At 41.4% G+C, this 19853-nt stretch overlaps 1 protein-coding gene across 2 annotated transcripts in view; it reads left to right on the forward strand.

Moving 5' to 3' along the window:
* Positions 1 to 1658: 1658 nt before the first annotated feature.
* LNX1 (ligand of numb-protein X 1) overlaps positions 1659 to 19853 on the forward strand; it is a 109954-nt gene continuing 91759 nt past the window's right edge. The window contains exon 1 of one of the 2 annotated variants that reach the window (XM_085058953.1): positions 1659 to 1748. The gene's annotated coding sequence lies outside the window, so the exon portion shown is untranslated. The remainder of the gene's footprint in view (positions 1749 to 19853) is intronic. The other variant, XM_085058954.1, reaches the window with a different exon arrangement.

Here is a 19853-nt window from a genome sequence, read left to right on the forward strand (position 1 = left end):
AAGTATCTTTGCTGCTCTTGGGCTCAGGGCAGAGTAGGTACGCAGATGAAACCCACGGACCTCAGGGAAAAAGTCCTGAGTAAAGTCTAGGCTAGGCCAGGAGTTCACATTGGGGAATGGAATGTTTGAGTGACGCCTCTAGGAGTCACTGTCTTATATCCAATTCCACCTCACCCATTACTGTATTTACCATTTCTCCCTGGTGCATGTGGTGGTGTCTTCTGCTGTGCTTGGAGTGTGGGCTCTCCCCTCCACTCACCCTAAAAAATGCAGCATTACTGCATTTTTCTCATTGTCTATAGGGAAATTGTCCTGTCATTTTTTCCTTCAGTGTAAGGAGGAAGGTGGGAAAGTCTTGGTTTTTAGAAATAAAACATTTGAAAAAGAAATCCCTACCTAAAAAAAAAAAGCACAGATTTTTCCTTCTTGGACTCTAATTTATCTGAAAGCAGCTCAAGCTTCCTTTCTCCTTCAGAGCCCAAGTCCTGTTCTCTAAAATGGTAAAGCACCTTTGGTACAACACTTGGTTTTTCAAGGATTTGCAATAGTATTTGTTTTCAGCTAGCCCACCAAATGCAAAAACTTATAGAACTAAGAAAGCCAAAAGAATGAGGTCAGGGCAATAGCGATGGGAATGTCTGAGAATACAGCTTCTGGCTGCTGTCTTACTGTACCAGGTGGCACTCAGGCAACTTCTCCTTAATAGTGCACACTTGAGATTAATAGATGCCATGTAAATCTCTGTAAACCACCACACTGTATGGCTGCTTACCTTGTTTCTGAGGTATTTTAAAATTGGTACATTGTTTTTTGCATTTTGATGCTGTGTTTGTTTATAAAAACCAACCAAATGTGTCATCTCTTTGCCAATTTGACAGGAATTAGTTGAAAGAACTAACTTTTCTTCCTTTGATTACCAAGCTCTTTCAGATGAAGCACTATCATCTTAAAAGATCTTTTAATAAATAACCAAATAAGATATTTTAAATGAAGGACTTAATAAAAAGTCTTGAGAGAGGCTCTTTAGTTTTCCTTTCAAAAAATCCTGGAGAGTTCACCACAAAATTCTCCTGTTTTGATGTAAATTGCCTGGAGAACAAGGCAATGTGCAAGCTTGAGCTCAGGCACTTCTCTCAGGATGCATGGGCAAACACAGAGCTGCACAGGGAGTTTGCAGACAAAGCCAGACTGTTATGACAGTAAGTTATGACAGCACAGGTTTTGGTCATGGAACTTTTCAGTTTTGATTCCTATGTGACATCATCCCTGGTTTTGAGAACTAGCTAAATTGCTCACTTATTTAGGGGACTTGAGCAAAGAACTCACAATGACAACATTAATTCAGATAATTTACTGCCTTTTTCTGCAGAACAAATGGACTCAATAGATTTTTATTTTAGCCTAGTCTCTTTTTAAAGTCTGATAAAATAGTTTGGGAATGTTTAGTTCCACATATGAAATGTTGCTTATGACCAATTAGAAAATACATAATGCTGCCTCTGTTCTTATTTAGAGTGAACTCTGTATTAAGCCAAGCAGAGACTTGTAGGTCTCTGAATGTCCTGGTGCCAGCACATATTAATTGGTAGTTTTCTCATATTCTCCATGAGCACGGAAACATAGACAAAGCTTATGAAATAGCTTACCAAATACTTTCACCAGCACTGTTATGAGAAGAAGAGCTCTGCTAAGGATGTAACTTCTGGATCGTTATATCAACTTGGTTTCTTTTCCTTCTCCAAACCAGGGTAAGTTCTGCTAAGAGCATTGTTTATATCTGTTCCTACACCAGGGCTAATTGCTGCACAAGAGCTCTTCATAGTGGTCTATATAGTCAGAATTCAGAACCTTATATTCAGAAATGGGCAGTAACAAAAACCAGTGGAAGAGATGAAAGAAATTGTGCAGAGTGCCTGAAGGCACCTTCAGGAGCCTTTCCAGGTTTGGAAATCTTGAGCCACAATTTGAATATAAGCGATTATGTTTAAAATACATAGAAGAATAATGTTCTGTGGCTCTGATCAGTTTAGGTTTTGATCAAGACATACTTTGGATCTTTTTCAGAGGTTGTAAATGTATTTCCTTGTGTTGGTTTTAAGCCATCTGCTCAATAACCTGATTGATTGCTGCCTATTTACTCCATGTTAAGGAAAAGGGAATAATCATCCCCTGTTTACTTTCCCCTATGTCGTTCATGATTTAATAGATCTTCATTGCATCTCCTGTGCTGTCTTGATCTCTTGCAGTTCTACTACTTCTTCATGGAAAAAAAAATTCTGAATGTATCCACCGATGAATACAGTGGAAAAAATATTTTCTTCTCTAAATAATTTCTGATATTTCATATAGTGTCTCCAGAGCAATATGTTGACATTTTCCCAGTGATACTGACATTTCTCTTCCACATAGTAATGGCTATTTTAGAGGCTACTGAAGGTATAGTTAGGGACATTTTTCTATAGTATACTACTTTTAATGTACTAATCCAGCTGTAACATGAAAAAGTTACATAATCAAAACTCTTATGCCTATGCTAGCTCTAGGAAAAAAAAAAAAGTGTAATTCCATGACAAAGCATGACTTTGTTTTCTTAGTTTTAATTGTCAATATGTCATAACTCTGATTATCCATTTTGAGTCAGCTATTACAAAATGCAACTTATCTCCTAGGGCAAGCATACAACACGCTGTTCACAAATGCTTGAATATATCACATCTTTCATTTTGCTGTAGTATTATTAGAACTATGTGAACATTTATAGGACTTGCATGCCTATTCTTGGGGGATTTTTTGATCTTTTTTTCCTCTCTAATTCTTTTTACATCAACAGTTTAATGACTGGTTGTGAGAAGTTCATGATCTACAGTAGGTAGCTCTTGATTTACCGGTTGTTGCAACTTCATGAGCAAAGATAGGATTTAAAATATGCATTGTGTTAATTATGCAAACTTCGCAATCAAGCAACACATTAGCTCTTAATTTAGGACTGGCTCAAGCACAATAGACTACTAATTGTATAATGTCTGTTGCTAATTGAATTATTTAATGCAGCTGTTAACCACAAAAGAAGCATAGAGTTTAAATTCTTTCCTGACAAAGTGCACCTGAGAGAAAGGCTGTATTTAGAATGGGAATATATGAGTGTTTTTAAAAAGCAATCCCTTAGGACATATCTGTGTTGCTGACCCATGCTTCCCCTCAAAGGTAAATGTATGAGTTTGGGTGGAGGGGGGAAAAGAGCAGTTTGTAGCTATCCACAGAATTTAATTCCTTTCTCTCCAGCCTTCCTCCACCTTGCTTGTTCACCTACCATTTCTCTCAAGGGTTTGAGCCCTAAATATAGAGTGATTGGGATGACTATACACAGTGTATGCTTATGTGGAGTTCTGCATAGACAAAATGGTCCCTAATCTGAGGGCTGAAATAGTTATCTCTGTCACTGTGGCTGTGTCTTGCACACAGACTTCATTGCTAGCAGGCTGAGCTCTGTGTACCACTTACCCTGCATGTGTGAGAACTCGCCAGGCTTTGTTTCAATAATTATTGAAGTGACCTTGCAAGTAGCCAATTAATTCTATTTAGATACTTGCTAATGGCCAGAGAACAAGCACAGTGCAAACTACAGCTAAATCTTCAAATGTTGTTTTGCCAATAATTAGACTCAGGGCCTGCAAGCAATGACCTGCTGTTACAGTTTGCCTGAAAGCAAACTGTAATAGCACTTTTCCCCCTGACAAAAGTGGTATTGAATGCAGGGCTGCCATGAGAGAGCTGCAGTTGCATTCATTGACACTATGCCCCAGGGTAAAAGACTTGCATATACAAGGTGTAGAAAATACTTAATTTACTTGTTAAATCAGTTCCCTCTGCTGTTTCCCATTAGCAAAAGTCTTTGCCAACTGTGACTGCAGATCCTGCTAAAACTTCACGGAAATAGTTTCTTTGTGCTCCTGTTTTTGCAGGTTGGATGTTCATGTGTTGCAGAAATTTTGGGTGGAAATTTTTGTTTGTGAGAAGGAAGGAGCTGCTCTCTCCTGGACTGTCTGGGTGAGCAGAGCTGAACTGAGATGCTCAGACGACAGCAATGTGCTCTTCCTTCACGTGTGCAAACAACCCAATGGTGCTTTGCCTGTCAATGTCTAAAACCACCCAGGAAGTAATAAGTGAAGCATTTTATATCTGCCTTTGAAGGGAGGTGTGTGCCTGTACTTTCTGGTTCAATATAGTTCTGTATGTAACACTTATCTTCCTAAAATACTTTGTGGATAGGTAAAGTACTTTCCATGTAACAAGTTTCTTATTTGTAGCAAAAGATTTTCCTTCCTTTTCGATTCTTTGTCTTACCATGTGTTTGCACTTGGCTTGCACATTGTTGTTGTTTATGGTCAATACTGACATACTACAAGTTTAATTATACATATATATAAAAGCTAAGTGCCTAGACTGGGAAGAGCTTTCATGAAAGTGTGACGTTATCCTAATAGAAAAACTGAAGATTTGTAAGCTAAAGATCAGGCACATAATTTCAATTCTTTTTTTGCTCTACATTTATGTCACTACTTGATTTGTAAAGTTACAAAAATGTAACCCAAAATTTGGTTCTTATCCTTTTTACTTACAAAGTTATTTGAGCATAGCCAAATCCTCTGAAATAGAGTACACAGCAAATTTGCTCAGACATTGCTGCTAGACTTCAAACCATTGGACAAGGATCCTCATTTCTAAGACCTTTTCATTGTTCCACTATGGACAGGCAAAGTTGGACAAGGATACCCTTTTTTATTCTCTAGAACTAGATAATCTGGGGAGAAATCTGCTGTCAAAAGCAAAAAATTATGCAGATGAGAACATTTTGGCTCTGAGTGTCTTATCCTGATTCACTGGTCATTGTTTCAAATTGTACTAGTTTGAAAATAAACCAGTGGGAGATAACAAGTCAGAATTATAATTTAATAGCAAAATTAAAGATAAATGCAATAATACAAGAAAAAACATTGACAGTGTCAGATACAACCTGACACCCTGTTAGGGTGGTGGTAGCAGTCCAAGTGAAGTAGTTCAGTTGAAGCAGTGATCCTGGGGAAGGTCTGGTCTTCACCTGAATGTCCAGTGGCAGCTCTTGTCCTCTGGGAACCCAAACAGGAGCTCCTTCTGCAGTTCAAAGCCAGGTTATATCCAGGTGGGAATGCTTGGCTCCTCCCTCCTGGGCGGAGCATCTCACAATAGGATGAGGGAATTCCATGAGTTATGCAGTTGGTTCTTGATAGCCAATTAACAGTTATCAGGGGTGAGTCATAGAAGAAGATAACAACCAGTGCCCCACCTGCTTTAACAGCTTGTGGAGGTGGTAATAGAATACATCTATATTGCAACCTAGGATGAATCTGCTCAAGAATAAAGACTCCCTTGTCTTTGTATGGCTTAGCTCATTGTAGAGGTAAGAATTTGCTTTTAAGTTTAAATTTAGCCATGGATCCAAGCTATCCCTAATAGTGTTTGCAAGGTTGAAATCACCATTCTTTTAAAAGCTTCATCCATGGCTTGTTCTTCAGGAGGATAATGCATCAGCACTGTCCTCACCTAATGAGGACAGTGCCAGTGAGAAAAAGTTATGTTCCCATTGCTAAGGGAATGGACTGATACTAATCAGGAGGCCTGATTAGTATCAGTTAAATAATCATGAGGCCTATGGAAAGGGTTGTTATGATTTTTTTTCCCCCTAAGAAATCTGGTTAGAGAAAAAATAGATAAATACAAGGAGTAGCATCACCCCAAAAGCAATGTATTATCCCCTGTGTTTGATTGTTTACTAGCAACTATAATGTAGGTCATGTAGGAATTAGGGCTTCTTCCCTCCAAAAAGATGGTAGGATCAAAAGCCCAAGTTAAGTGGATCTACACCAGTACATACAGCAAGGGGAAGAAACAGGAGGAGCAGGAAGCCATTTTCCAGCAGGAAAATTGACTCAGTTTCCATCACAGAGACATGGAGGGAAGACTCCCCCAATTGGAATGCTGCAATGGATGGCTATAAAGACTTCAGAAGGGACAGGCAATGTAGGAGAGGTGGTGGGGTAACCCTATATATTAGGGAGAGCTTTGAATGTCTAGAGCTTAATGACAGTGATGACAGAGTTGTTTATGTGTAAGAATTTGGGGGAAGGCCAACAAGGCAGGTGTCCTGGTGGGATTCTGTTACAGACCACCCAACCATGGTGAAGATGCAGCTGAAATATTTTATAAGCAGCTGGGAGAAGTCTCACAGTCACTGGCCCTTTGGAGGGACTTCAGGTTACCAGATGTCTGCTGGAAATACAGCACAGGAGAGGACACAGTCTAGGAGATTCCTGGAGTGTGTGGCAGACAACTGCCTGACAGAGCTGGTGAAGGAGCCAGGTCCACCACTGGATCTGGTGTTTGTGAACAGAGAAGGACTGGTTGTGTTTGGAGTCCTCTTTCAAAACTTGACAGAGTTTTGACTCACAGAGAAGTGAGAAGGGACTCAGTAGAACTGTCACCTTGGACTTGTAGAGGGCAGACTTTGACCTGTTTAAGAGACTGGTTGAGAGAAGAGAGGATTAAGTGCCCCCTCAGTCAGTTCACAGATGACATGAAGTTGAGCAGGAGTGTTGATCTTCTGGAGGGCAAGAAGGCTCTACAAAGGAAACTGGACAGGCTGGATCAATGAGGCTAGTTGTATGAGGTTCAGTAAGGTGAAGTGCTGGATCCTGCCCTTGGGTCACACCAACCCCAGGCAGTGCCACAGGCTGGGGCAGAGTGGCTGGAAAGCTGCCCAGGAGAAAAGGACTGGGGATGCTGGTGGCAGTGGCTGAACATGAGCCAAGGTGTGCCCAGTAGCTTGCTTGTGCTGCTCCATTCCATCTGAGCAGAGCTGCTCCTCTCTGGGTGAGTGATTGAGTGGCTATGGATGATAGGGAACAAGAGATAAAGGAGATGCAGGCTATGTGTGCCGTGACAATAAATAAATGTAAAGGATACTTCAGATGAGGGGAGAGGGTATGTTAAGGAAGAAAAGAAATGGATGTGTCCCAAGAGGAGGAGGAGGAGGAGCCAGGGTGAGATGACCATGTCCTGTGGAGAGCCCCAGATGTCCAAAGTAGCCATCTCACATAGCTCATGGTTTGCCCCTCCGCAGCTGTGGGATCATTCCAGGAATGGTCCTGATAGGCTCCAGAGGAAGTTAGACAGCTGTGCTGTGCCCTTGAGATGAACACCATGACGTGATTTGAAAGACCACAAGGAGGAGAGCAGTAACCAGCAAACATGGCAGATTCCTCAGGGCTCCTGTTGTTGACAGATCTAGCCAAGGCATAAGGGAATATACTGTTATTCCAGGAAGCTTTAATGATTTTAGCAGTTGGCTTGCAAGGAACCTGAAATTTTTTTTTCTGCATAGTAATAGCAGGTTTCCTGGGGTGTCATGAATACATTATATTTGCTTTGTTATGATACCTTAGATTTTATTTTATCTCTTTCTTTTTTTTACACCAGTGTGATCTCTTGCTTAATTACAAATATAACTCTTTTCCTTAACAATAAGGAGATTTTTAGCGTAACTTGTAATTTTATACAAGTGCCTGAAAGACAGACTGCTAAGTCTTCTCCATTTCCTCTAAGAGAGGCTTTTTTGCTTTGGTGAAACGAATTGCCTTTGTTTCCAATGTGGCTGAGAAAGGTGGGGGAAGATGCACGTCAATGTATGTATGTCCCATATACACATGATTCTATGCAAAATGTGTTTTTCTGCACACATGATAATAGAACATGGGTGTAATGATGCATATTTGGAGGATGCGTATAATTTCTGTTCTCATTCATATGATTTGGGGACAAGTAATATGTGTTTATAGCAGACACATTCAAGTATTTGCTATATTATACAGGCCCAGCCTGGATGTGGTGTTGTGGCCAGACTGGTGTTTCCTAGGCAGCTTTTGAAAGTGTTCAAGACTAGCTCTGAAATTTAGGGATATTCAAGGAAATTCACATTGGTAGGTTGCTCTTACTGCTATCATTTTTATAAATGAGGCTTTTTAGGTTTTTCTTGACCAAACACTGGCACAGTTTGCCCAGAGATGTGGAGTCTCCATTCTTGGAGATACTCAAAAATCATCTGAATGCAGTCATGGACAACTAGTTCCAGGTGGCTCTGCTTGAGCAGGAAGGATCCAGAGACCACTTCCAACATCAAGTATTCTGTGGTTCTGTGATTCTGCTCCACACTGGAGCTGTTTTGCACCTGTTCATATTTAGCAAGACCAAAAAACTTCTCCTGCATGTTAAGCACATCTATCATGCCTTTAAGAAGAAGCAAATAAAGGAATGACATTTTTTCTAAGATATGAACTCTCAAGATACTTCAGTCTGGTATATCTTCTGTGCTTCTGTTGCCTAGATTGATTTGCTCAGGACTAATGGCAGGCCTGCCAAAAAGAGGATTATTCATGTGCAAGTTGCTGCTGCTTTCTGTCTAGCAGAGATGTGCCAGGCAATTCCTAGGGTTTGGTGTAATCCTTTTTCTACTAACTTCTTAATTAACTTAGCAAAGCATGCCCTGTATTTGATCTAGCTCAGCCATCCTCTTGGATGGCTCACAAAGTTGAGTTTTATGAATTGGAAAGGAATGCAAAGCACCCGGGCGACACTGGCACTGCACAATGAGAAGGGAAGAGCTCCACTGTGGCAGGAAAACAATCCATCTGGTGCTTTTCATCTTGATCTCCAAACAATTCGCATGGTCAAATTGTCCATGCCTGTTCCTTAGAACCTGTGATCCTCATACTCTTATCCCAACTGTTTCAGTGCAATTTTGCCCCTTTAAGTTCTATATGGAAGTTTGAGTTACAAAACAACTAATAATGTCCCAGTGTAGAGAAATTTTCTTGATGTGCTAAGAATACTAGTTTCCTTCTCATTCCAGCACCAGGAGACAACAAGGGATCTCTGTAGTAGGAAACAGTATTCCGAGGCCATCCTGTGCCCTGGAAGCCAAGTACCTTGTGGGAGTTCTGGCAGTGGTCTGTGCCTCTCAGGTGAAGGTGCTTTGCTCCTGGGGCTGTCACTCTTGCTTCCCTCTGCTCTGCTGCATTCCCCCTGGCCTGAAAATGCCTCAGCACGGGGCTCCTGCCACTCAGTATGTGCATGACACGGCAGATTCCTCTTTCCACACATACACGTTGCATCTTGAGGTGTAAATCAGGATAAGCAGTGCAGTCCCATTACAGACTGAGCAAAATACCTGCTTTCCCCAGACAGAAGAAAAAGTAAACAATGACAGGCTGGCAATATTTGCCATAGAGTGGTCTTGTGCAGCCTGTGATTTGCAGTCCACGGCTGATTCATAAGACACAGGAAGATAAAAGGAGACATGGTAGCTACAAAACACCCTACCTTCTGGTCTTAGCAATGGGAACATAACTTTTCTCACTAGAAATGCCCAAGAAAAAGTGTGCATCTAATAACAAAAAGAGATACAAGGACAGTGGCTTCTCTTTCCCCGCAATGGTAGATTGCTCTATGATTTTTTAAATAGCTGGAAAACACTGCTTTCAAGCATTCAGACTGCTAGCAGGAGTTGATCCCCTGGGAAATAGTCCATGTCAAGCATAAATAAGTTTTAAAAACATACTGGCCAAGAGTTGATTGTGACCAGCAAATATAGGTAAGCAAGATTAGCTGATTTACATTTTAAATATTGTTTAATTAAAACAGACATACTACCATTTTTGACTTTGTGGCCATGGCAAAGCCCAAGACCAGTGGCTGGCTGTTACAGAGGAGCCATTCCTGGCTACTATAAGAGGGGCTGCTTTTGGCAGCGCTTGTAGAATTGCCTCTGTATGGTATCTAGTCAGCTTATGTTTGAATGAGAGCACAAATCTTCTGGCAGGTCTGTGATTGCAGCTACAAGGCTGGAGATGACAGTGAGAGCTGGGGCTGTAAAGGGCTCTTTCCCCTGGGTCAATACTGGGGCTGCTCTGCAAGTGGAAAAGTGCAAGGGTAAATCCAAGTCAGACAGTATTGAGAGGGATTCTGGTTTCCAGGGTTTTTTCCAACCAAACCTCAAAATATTTCTGGTTTTTGGGAAACAAATGAAGAGGTTTGTGGGTGTCACCTCTACTAAATGGTGGAGTAGTTAAGGAATTTGTCCACTTGTCTCACTACCTTGACCAAGGCGGAGACAGTCAGGAGGACCTCAGCCTCTCCTCTTGAAGTTGTTCCACTTTAGATAAACAATTAACATTTACTAGAAGAGGGACTGGTGCTCAGGAAGTCTAACCTCTCAAAAGAAGGCCCGCCAGGCTACTAATTCATGCACACACGTGTGCTCTCTCTCAATGAATAGTTAATATTTTATTAAGGGTGGAATATTTCCAAGGGGATGATTCAAAACTTCTCCCTGGATTCAACACTTGGCTTTCAGCTAATATGCTTTTTGTTCCATTAGAAATGTCACAGCTTTTACACAACTCCTCCTTCTTCTCCTCATCTAAATGCTCTTCTTTGTTTCAGTTAATTTTTGTTTCATTACTTGCCCAGACCCTGCCCTCTTCTTTGCTTCTTGACCCTGAGAGGAGGAGATCTGTGCCTCCATTATGTCTGAGACTAGCAGAGTCTGTGGAAGGGCCAAAGGTAGGTTTTTCTCTGAACCAAGCTGGGGAGAGCTGAAGTGTTTCCATCTCCACACAGTCTCCTGAAGCATTTGGCTCACATTGCCCCTCACCTGCTCCACATGCTTTTGATGAGCCTCTAGGCTCTCGGCATTTCTCGACAGCCTGTTTCAAAAATTAGCAGAAGTGAATGCGTGCAGTTAATCTTCATCAGATTCATTTTCACCACTGTCCACCATCTGCCTCTCTCAGGGTAGTTTTGAAACAGGGTGGTTTGAGGAAACACAAACTACAAGTGGTAGCCAGCATGTGCAGGCAGTGGGGTCATGCCACATTGCTTTGCAAAGGGAGAAACCCTGAGGGAAATACCAAGCTGAGAACATGTGCATCACCTTTACTCTCTAGAACATAGCTCCAGCCTGAACCTGACCTGGATTCACATGAAAAGCATCTGCTTTTCAGGACTCTGATGCGTTACTTGGGCTGTGATGTTTCAGCCCAGGGTTTCGTGCTGAGGTTGTAGATACATTTCTCTGCCCGCACAGTGACATTAACATGTGTGTTCTTGCACAACACATCCTGATCTCTGGGGGTGGAAGTGGATGGAGAAAGTGAAAGTAGGGGTGAAACAGCTGGAGGAGATGAGCTTGTTGTATCTGCACTTGCTGTTAGCCTGACTGGTTGGATCAGTCACAGCCCAGAGGAGAATTAACGGCCACTTCATGGCTGATAGTAAGATCAGGGGCTAAGTGGCGCTTACAGGACTGGTAACTGATTGAACTGCAGATGCAGCTGTGGACATTATCCACTGTCCATCTTCTTTCCTTGGTTCTTTCTTTCTTTTGGCCGACATGTTTTTTCTAGCCAGCCTCTCCATCTCTGAAGATGTTTCTTCTCTGCTTTATCTCTAAGTAGTGATAGGAGAACTGCTTAAAACAATTGTAAAAACTTCCATGGTAACTGGCTCCTTGACTTACCAAGCCCCATCTGTTGCAAACCACAGTGCTTGCATTGATATCCCAGAGTGATTAAACCATTCCATATGGGAAGTTTTGCCACGTACATAACCTTGTCCACAACAAAGGCTAGTAAAAAGTTGTGATGTTAGGAAAAAACAAAACAAATCAAGACAACAGTTAACATATTGAGAGAACATGTCTGCAGTCTGCTAGTTGTAAATTATAAATTCCAGTTGCCCACTGTGAGGTTGTGGGAGACGAATGTGAGTGATACCAGCACCTATGCTCAGATCTCAGACCAGTTGCATGACCCGCTTCGATTCAACTTGGTAAAAAGTGTTTTCATGATATCTACTATTCTTGTGGAGCAAGTTGATTTTGTGACTCAGAATGTGTATGGCTTTGCAAATTGACCTCAACTCTAGATTTCTGGGGTTTTTTAGAGGACAATCATTGCGCCCTTAACATGTTTTCTAAGTTGTGTTGCTGTGTCTGCCCCCAGCATGAGCTCTGCTTCTTGGCTTTCTGAATCAACTCCCTCTTACAGGAAAGTCTGTAATGCCTTACCATTGTTTCCACTATTGCATATGGCTTTTTCTTATCCCAAATAACATTTGAGCTAACTTGGGCAATGAAGAATGATTTCAGGTTATGCTGTCCAAGCCAGTTTAGGCTAAGTTTTGCCTTGGTAGGGAGAGAAAATTAATGATGTAATTACACTGAGATTTAGTGACAGGTTAAAGGGCAGGATCTCACAGGAAATGCAGTAAGAAGGAAAAGACATTTCACTTTTGAAAACCATAGCCAATGTTCCCTCTGAAACTTGCCAGCTGCCATTTGCCTTCTTTTTTGCCAATGCTTTTATTGGTTACTTTGTAAAGGAGCCAAAGACACCAAAGAACTCAGGAGCTTTTATTGCAAATGTGGATTAAGACTCTCCTAGGTGTGATGGTTGTTCAGAGATTATGCTGTAAGAAAAGCCATGCAATGCCACTTTGGGATAGGGAAATTCCAGCATAGTAGCCCCCAGCTAGGGAAAGAGGTATCTGAGCTGCATCAACTTTGTTGGAGAGGTGATGTTCACTCTGAGAAGCCTGGACAGAGTGAGCAAACTGAAACAATCTCTGATGATTTTCTCATGTAAACCCCCACTGTACTGCCTTGCTGGCCTTCGTTTGGTCTGTGCAAAACACAGCCCACCTGCAGGTTTTGCACATCTGGTCCCTACGGCTGCTTGGCTGACTTGGGAGTGTGTTGGGAGCAGAGACGTACGGGCTGTGTTCCTCTGCTAGCATCACAGCACACTCTGTGTGTGAGGCAGCTGGCAATTTGGCTATTGAGTTGAAATGCAGGTCCCTTTGAGTGGTGGGGTTGGGCTGTTGAGACTGAAATTTACAACTGATTTAACTCGTGAAACCTCTCTGCCTCTGCCAGAACCATGCTGTCTCTTTTGTGCCTTTACAGAAGTCTTGTCCTCTCTTTCCCTAATAATATAGTCTCCTTGTGGATCCTAACAGATCCAGGCAAACTGATTATGCTACCAGCAGGATACCAAATCTCCATTTTTCATTAGAGACTTAGAATATAGGGTTTTTTTAAAAAACCCCAAACAACAACACCCACTGGGAAAAACATCCTTGGGAGCTGGTGTTTTTCATGCATAGGTCAAAGTCAAGCCTTCCTTTCAATAATTGAAATGCAATTAGTAAGATACAGCTGTGACTCATTCAGTCTCTCCTCTGAAGATCTGTGTGCCAGAGGCTTGAAAAGGAGGGTGCTCCACATCAGCTTGCAGGAGTATGGTGGATGAATAATTTGCAGCTGCTTTCAGGACACTTCCTAGTCTTTTATTAACTTGTAGATGGATTTTCAAGTAGCAGGTATTTTAGATTTTTCTGCAGAAAGTTGAAAGAAATGTTCTTCAATTTCTTTCTACTCTTAAGCGCTCTGTTCTTGTTTTCCAGATCTGGGCAGCTCTTTGCATTTTCTTTCCTGCTGTAACTGTCGCACTTCAACTCTTATTTTATTTTTCTTAAAGGCTACATTTTTATGAGCTTGTGCAACACGTTCCACAAGTACTTTCATTTTCCTTCTGGACATGTAGTAACTTGGTTTTAAAAGATTGTCTTCAGCACATCAAGGTACTCTGAATAGGATCTTTCCCATGTTTCACGACAGCAGTGAACAGGTAAATCAAATCACTGGGTTTGAAACACACCTCTATAAGGAAAAGTATCACTTTATAGACTTTGTTCTCTGAAGAATGGCCACAGCACAGATGCTTCATCAATTGTAGTTTCCCTGACAGATGAAGGAAATTCTGGTCACCACTGTGTTTCTTATTCTGCATGGGTGTACTTCTGCAGGCAGCAAGGGTAGTTTGGAGGTCTGCCCCACACTGACTGCAGCACAGGCAGCTCTCGTATATACAAAGGACACTGGCAGATACTCCTGCCTGAGCACTTGTGCTCCAGCTCACCAAAGCTGATGGGAGACCACCGTGACAAATCATGTCTTTCCCCTCTCTACAAGGTTAATGTAAAGCAACTTCCCACTCTTTTACAAAAACTTTTTCATTGGGCGGTTTCAGTTTTGTACTTTTTTTCTCTCTGATAGCTAATCTAGAGCAATTTGAGGTGCCATGGATTTCACAGCCAGCAATACTTTAACAGTGGTTGCCCATGGATCTACTTTTTCAATAATGCCATTTGATAAGCTGGAGATAGTTATCCATCTTAACATGCAGAGAACAGCAGGGAGCAAAGCCTCTGGCCCTGTTTCACCAAAGACACAGCCGAAGTTCCACCAGCTGGAAGAGAGAAAGGATGACAGGGTTAGTGCTGAGCCTCTCCTACAGGAAGGTATCTTTTCTGTTGAAGTAGGCCAGCAGTCTAGTTTGAGCAGCTCCAGTGCCAAGTCCAGAGTGTGAGACCTCTTTCATCAACTGCAGCCATGCTGACTACAATCTAGGCTGGAAAAGACCTAAAGAGAATCTTTTCTTATTTAAAACAGGTTGTGACATGCATCAAAATTAGAATGGGTCTTTCCATGATCTGAGAGAGAAGCGTAAAAAAACTAAACCAGAAAGGTGGTTATAGAAATTGCTATCCAGATAAAGAGTCTGCTAAGATATTATTCTGACTGGCAAATGAGCCAAAAAGCAGCCACTTACTATTAACACTTTGTTTTAAAAACATGTAGGGGTGCATTTGGAGACAATGAGAGGGACTATTTTGAACAGCATTTTGGTAATGCTAATGATAATCTGCCAGAAATATTTAATATCTACTCAACTTTCTTCTTGTTGGTGTTGAGCTAGCACTCTGTGAAGTAACTAAATGGTAGAAGGAAGATGAAACAAAAAGGTGAAAAAATAACATTGCACAGTATTAAGCAAAGAAATTATTAAGTGTACCCTTTTAAAATGAAAACAAAACCTTTCCATTAAAAAGAGCAAGGACAATTTTTTGCGTGTTTTATCACAAGAGCCACAATAGTTTCTAAAATGATGTTTCAATTAGCTATGATTTATTTTCTGCTGTTACGCACTTTCCTTTTCCACAATTGTTGTGCTGTGTCCTACAATTGTATTCTAATGATATTTTGGCACAAGTTTTGAGTCTGCAACAGCATACACTGTGAGGCCATGCAGCATATTCTGGTTGGTCTCTGAGATCCTTTCTGAATGAGTGATTTTGGCCTTGAGAATGTTATTTGTGAGATGAAGTTAAGGAGTGCAGTTCTTGTAAGACCTCTTTTGCCTTTTAAGGAAGACCTTTATAGTCAGTTTTCCCCTTGTTTCCTGTCAATTTTTTTTTCATAGAGAAGCTAAACTGGGGTGCTGCCCATAACCCTCTCCTCTGAACTCTCATAAATGAGCAGGAACAGGCAGTGCAGTTCCAGCTGGCCAGTAAATGAAGTGTGACAAAAAGCCTTACCTTTCTATTTTAAAACAGAACAAAGCTTTAAACTGCTGCACATAGAAAGATTACAGGCATTGAAACAAATTAAAATAGCATATATCCTGTGTAGCAGATGACAAGAGATGAATATTTCAGTCTTTCACTACTTTTACTCCATTTTCCTCTAGTGTTTTATACAGCTCTGTGAGACACCTTAATTGCAATAGGATACCCTCTTTCAGCAAAGATTTCCAAGAATATTGCCAATTTGCAATACAGAGACGGAGAATACTTAAGCAAAAGCAACATCTTTAAAACAAAGACCCTCTTTCCACTTAAAAGTCTGACAGTACTCCAGTAAAGGAATGAAGGTAGGGTACAGTGAGACAATTTTGAAATTATTTCGTTTTGGGCATGATTAATGTTGCAGACTCCTGTCATGTATCAGTTAGCATCAACTGAAAATAGTTATTGGTTCAAATTGCCTGGAGAAGCTCTAGTTCAGTAAGTGAGAAGGCAGAGCACAGCAAGAGGGATGGGAAGCAGGATGTACTCCAAGCACCTGGTTCTGAATATGTAAGTTTAGTAACTCCAGACTGATAATTCCAACCTCTGTTGACAAACCACTGGTAGGCCTGTGATAATACCAGTGGCACAGGGAAACTCATTGCTGTGTATGTCTCATAAGATGAAAGAAAGGAGTAAATAAATCATATTATAGTGACCTGAATATAGAAGGGCATGTTTCAGTGGTGGTTTCTTTTGGTTTTTTTTTTTCTATTGGAAAAAGTTATTGAAATGTTATAGTATTCAGCCTTAATTTTCTCAACAGATACAGTTAACATGCTCAAAAATACACAGAGAAAACTCTTCCCACTGAAGGCATATGAAAGATTGTCAGATTTCTGCAGTTTTCATTTTAACAGCGATGTTGAACAGGTAGCTGCTGCCCAAGGTGTGGCTATATGAGCATAAGAGGATGTAAACTTGTTTTTATGAAGCCCTCATAACCTCCTGGAGTGGAAAAAGGGACTTCTTTGGAATGGGTGGTTTGGAACTTTTCTGCTTTCACGGAGAAGAAAACCATCTAAACATTTGACAAGCAAATCTCTTACTTGATTATACAGAGGACATAGTTTTGGCAAAGAACCAAGTCAAATCTTCTTGTGATCACTATGAAGTTTTGAACAGGCCCTTTATGAAAGTGGAACAAAATGGAGTTTATTCTTTCCAAAAACCAAATAGAAATACCCTTTCAAAATTCAGCAATTCCATCATCTTTGCCTTATATATCTGTTTTCTCAGTCCCTGAGAAAAACCTTTCTAATGCCATCAGAAACTCAGCCTAGCTCTAAGGTGAGTTACTGTTTAGTCATGGTGTATGGAAAGAACTTAAAGGACAGAGGGAGAAAGAGAGGGAGGTACCAGGCGCATCTATGCAAAAAAGAAACTGAATCCTGCAGTCTGCTGCTATCAGTAAAAACTTGTAATTCAAATTCCACTGTCCTTTTAGAGTTTTGTTGTCTGTGAAGCAAAGCGGCACAAGTAACTTTTCATCTGTAGTGAGGATGCTGCTGTAGCATCCTTGGAGGATGGACATTTGAGAGGTGACAGAAGCCTACATCTTGAAATGATCAAACCCACAAACTGAACCTGCAAAATATACTATTTCACAAAACATACAGCTATGTAAACAGCACCATCACAGCAGCTAGTAATTTCAGCCTGAAGCCTGTTGCTAGTCACACTATTTCCATAACCACCCTAAAAATCAGTTAACATCAGAAATCACAAATCAGCATTATTCATCATAGTGCAGGTTCCTCAGTTCCTTTAGTCTGGGTCATAAGCAAGTTTTCTGTAATATTTTTTTTAATATTAGAGATACAAATATCTCATTTTCTCATTGCTTCTTTACTGTCTTCATCAATATAAATGTTTCTTTTTTATTACTTACAATTCTGGTTTTACAGGAGAGTATGTTCTCCCTTCCCCTCCTTCCAGGTGTGTACTTGCTTGAGCTGCTGGTGTGTGACAGCACAGCTTTTCTATCTCTAATGCTGAAGCTCATGCAGATACTGTTTTTGCTGTAAAACCAATCCCCTAGTATTTAGCACAAGTGTGCCATTTCCTCCTCTCAGGCTGTGATATGAATGGGGTCTTTTATATGTTACAACTGGAAACATTTGGGAGTTTCAGTAGGATAAACTTTTATGAAGTTACATGTCCCTTGCAGGTGACACTGCTGCAGCACAGGGAATTTACTCTTTCCATTTCCCCTCACATCTTCTAATCCCTGTGTGAAGGCCAGGCAAGACTGTTCCCTGGCATAATCCTGAACATTAAGAAAGATGCCTGATTAATGCATGTGCACATGCAGCACTCCACAGAGATGTGCCTGTTAACATTAATGCTGCTGTCAGTAATGTGCTTTCTGGAAGACAGGCTGCTCAGCCATGCTAAGAAGCAGAGCACAGGCCATGCTTTAAGACATTCCTGTGGTGTTCAGCCCTAAGACAGATGTGCAAATGAAGTCTGCCTTGTTTTCTGTCCTGACAGTTTTTATATGGGAACTGAGCGAAGTATCATTAGTGAGTGAACTATTTTTAGTGAGTGGATGCTTTGCATGCTAGTCCACAAATTTTGGCAACTGGGAAGACATACACACTTGCTCCTATCATAGGTAGCACCCAAAAAAATGCAAGAAGGTGTATCACAACATAGATTACATGAGGATGCTGTAGGAGAGAATATAGCCTCTGTGTGGTGACTCTTGATATCTCATGCAGATGCCTGAATTTAGGCATCTAGTGTTAACTGGGAGATCCCAGATTATGTGAGATACCCACACAAAGCTGGCAGCAATGTCACAGGAACTACAGGAAGTCCATGTCATGATGGAGGCCAGGCATCTTCAGCATTTGAGTGTATGAAAGGGCATGAGAAGCCCAATAGTTGAGTTGCAACTCTAAGTTAGGAGGTGTCAATAAAAACACGGTTCAATACTAGCAAGTTGTTTTTTGTAGATAATCAGTGTTTGTCAAGGGGAGCACAATTCAGCATGAATCAGTCATTATTTCAATATTTTTGTTGTGTTTCTGCTTGTGGAAAGAAACACCTCTGTTAAGTTACAAGAGCTGTCAGCTATGAAGTGATATTTGAGCTCAGTTAGCAAGGCTATGCAGTCTACATTAATGCCTCAGTAACAATGCAAATGCTGCAAACCAAGGCTTCCTGCAACACATTTTTGAAATAATAATAGTAATAACATTAAGAAGCATAAGAATAATGGGATTTGTCTTGCTGAGTTGCAGAGATACTGTGTTCCCAGCTAGTTTAAAGGCTGTGTGGTTTGCCTTGTCCCTTCAGGAACAGCTGCTTGGTCTCTGCCGGGAAAGATGGATGGTCCTTGCTCTCCCTTGGTCAGGTCAAGAGCTGAGCAAATACACAGAGCTGATAGCCTCAGGCAGTTCATCGCCTATGGATCAACACCATTGCTTGCAGCCTCTCCTGTTTTCTGTTTCTCACCCCCTTCCCCCCTCCCTGCCTCCACAAATATGACAAGCGGTGCTGCATTATACAAACTCCTCTTCCACAGTGGAAACATCTGCAGCTTGAATGCTCCTGCAGAAATGTCACTTGGGGAAATTGCTCTTCATTTTATGAGAAACCTCTCTTTCAAGCCCTCAGAGGGGCCAGGGAGGGAGGGGACACTGGGTTTGACACTAGTTCTGTGTTGTTTTTCAGGGATTTTGCGGAAGAATGTTGTGTCTGATTTTGTGGATTGTCAAAATGAAGCCAGATGGCAGTGGATTAAGTGTAATGCTGTTTTGTTGTTCTTGGGTTCGCGACTGCGCTTCCCCTTGAGCGAGGGAGCCCTCCCCGCACAGCAGCCCCAGCCCTGTGTGCCCCTGGCCACCGAGGGCCCCTTCCCATGGGCTCCCGAAAATGCTGCCCTGGAGGGGGGTAGAGTGGAAGCTTTCTTTGGTGAGGACTGCTAATTGGAAACTGCTTCCTTGACATTTTTCATGCCTAGATTATTCACCAAGAGCCTGTTTGCTGCGTTTTCCATCCGGCGACATACAGGTATTTTCCAATTGTAGTAATGGGTTTGCTTGCTGAAGTGAAGTTGCTGGGTAGCAGCTGAGCCAGTGAAGCCTAGGTTTTTACAGATTTGTGTCCAGTAGCTGCATTTCCTGATGTTTAGAAAGATGTGAGTTTAATTGAAGTGTTTCCCATGAGGCATTCAGGTAATTCAAGCCTTTTGTTGATTCCTCAGTGCATTTATGCCTCAGTCTTTCTCTCCATATGAATGCTTATTGGGGTCTCTTTCCTCTATTATTCTACCTTATTTTCTTTAT

This window comes from Lichenostomus cassidix, chromosome 4, assembly GCF_008360975.1.
Source record: "Lichenostomus cassidix isolate B80296 chromosome 4, HeHo_3.0, whole genome shotgun sequence".
Classification (NCBI taxonomy): domain Eukaryota; kingdom Metazoa; phylum Chordata; class Aves; order Passeriformes; family Meliphagidae; genus Lichenostomus; species Lichenostomus cassidix.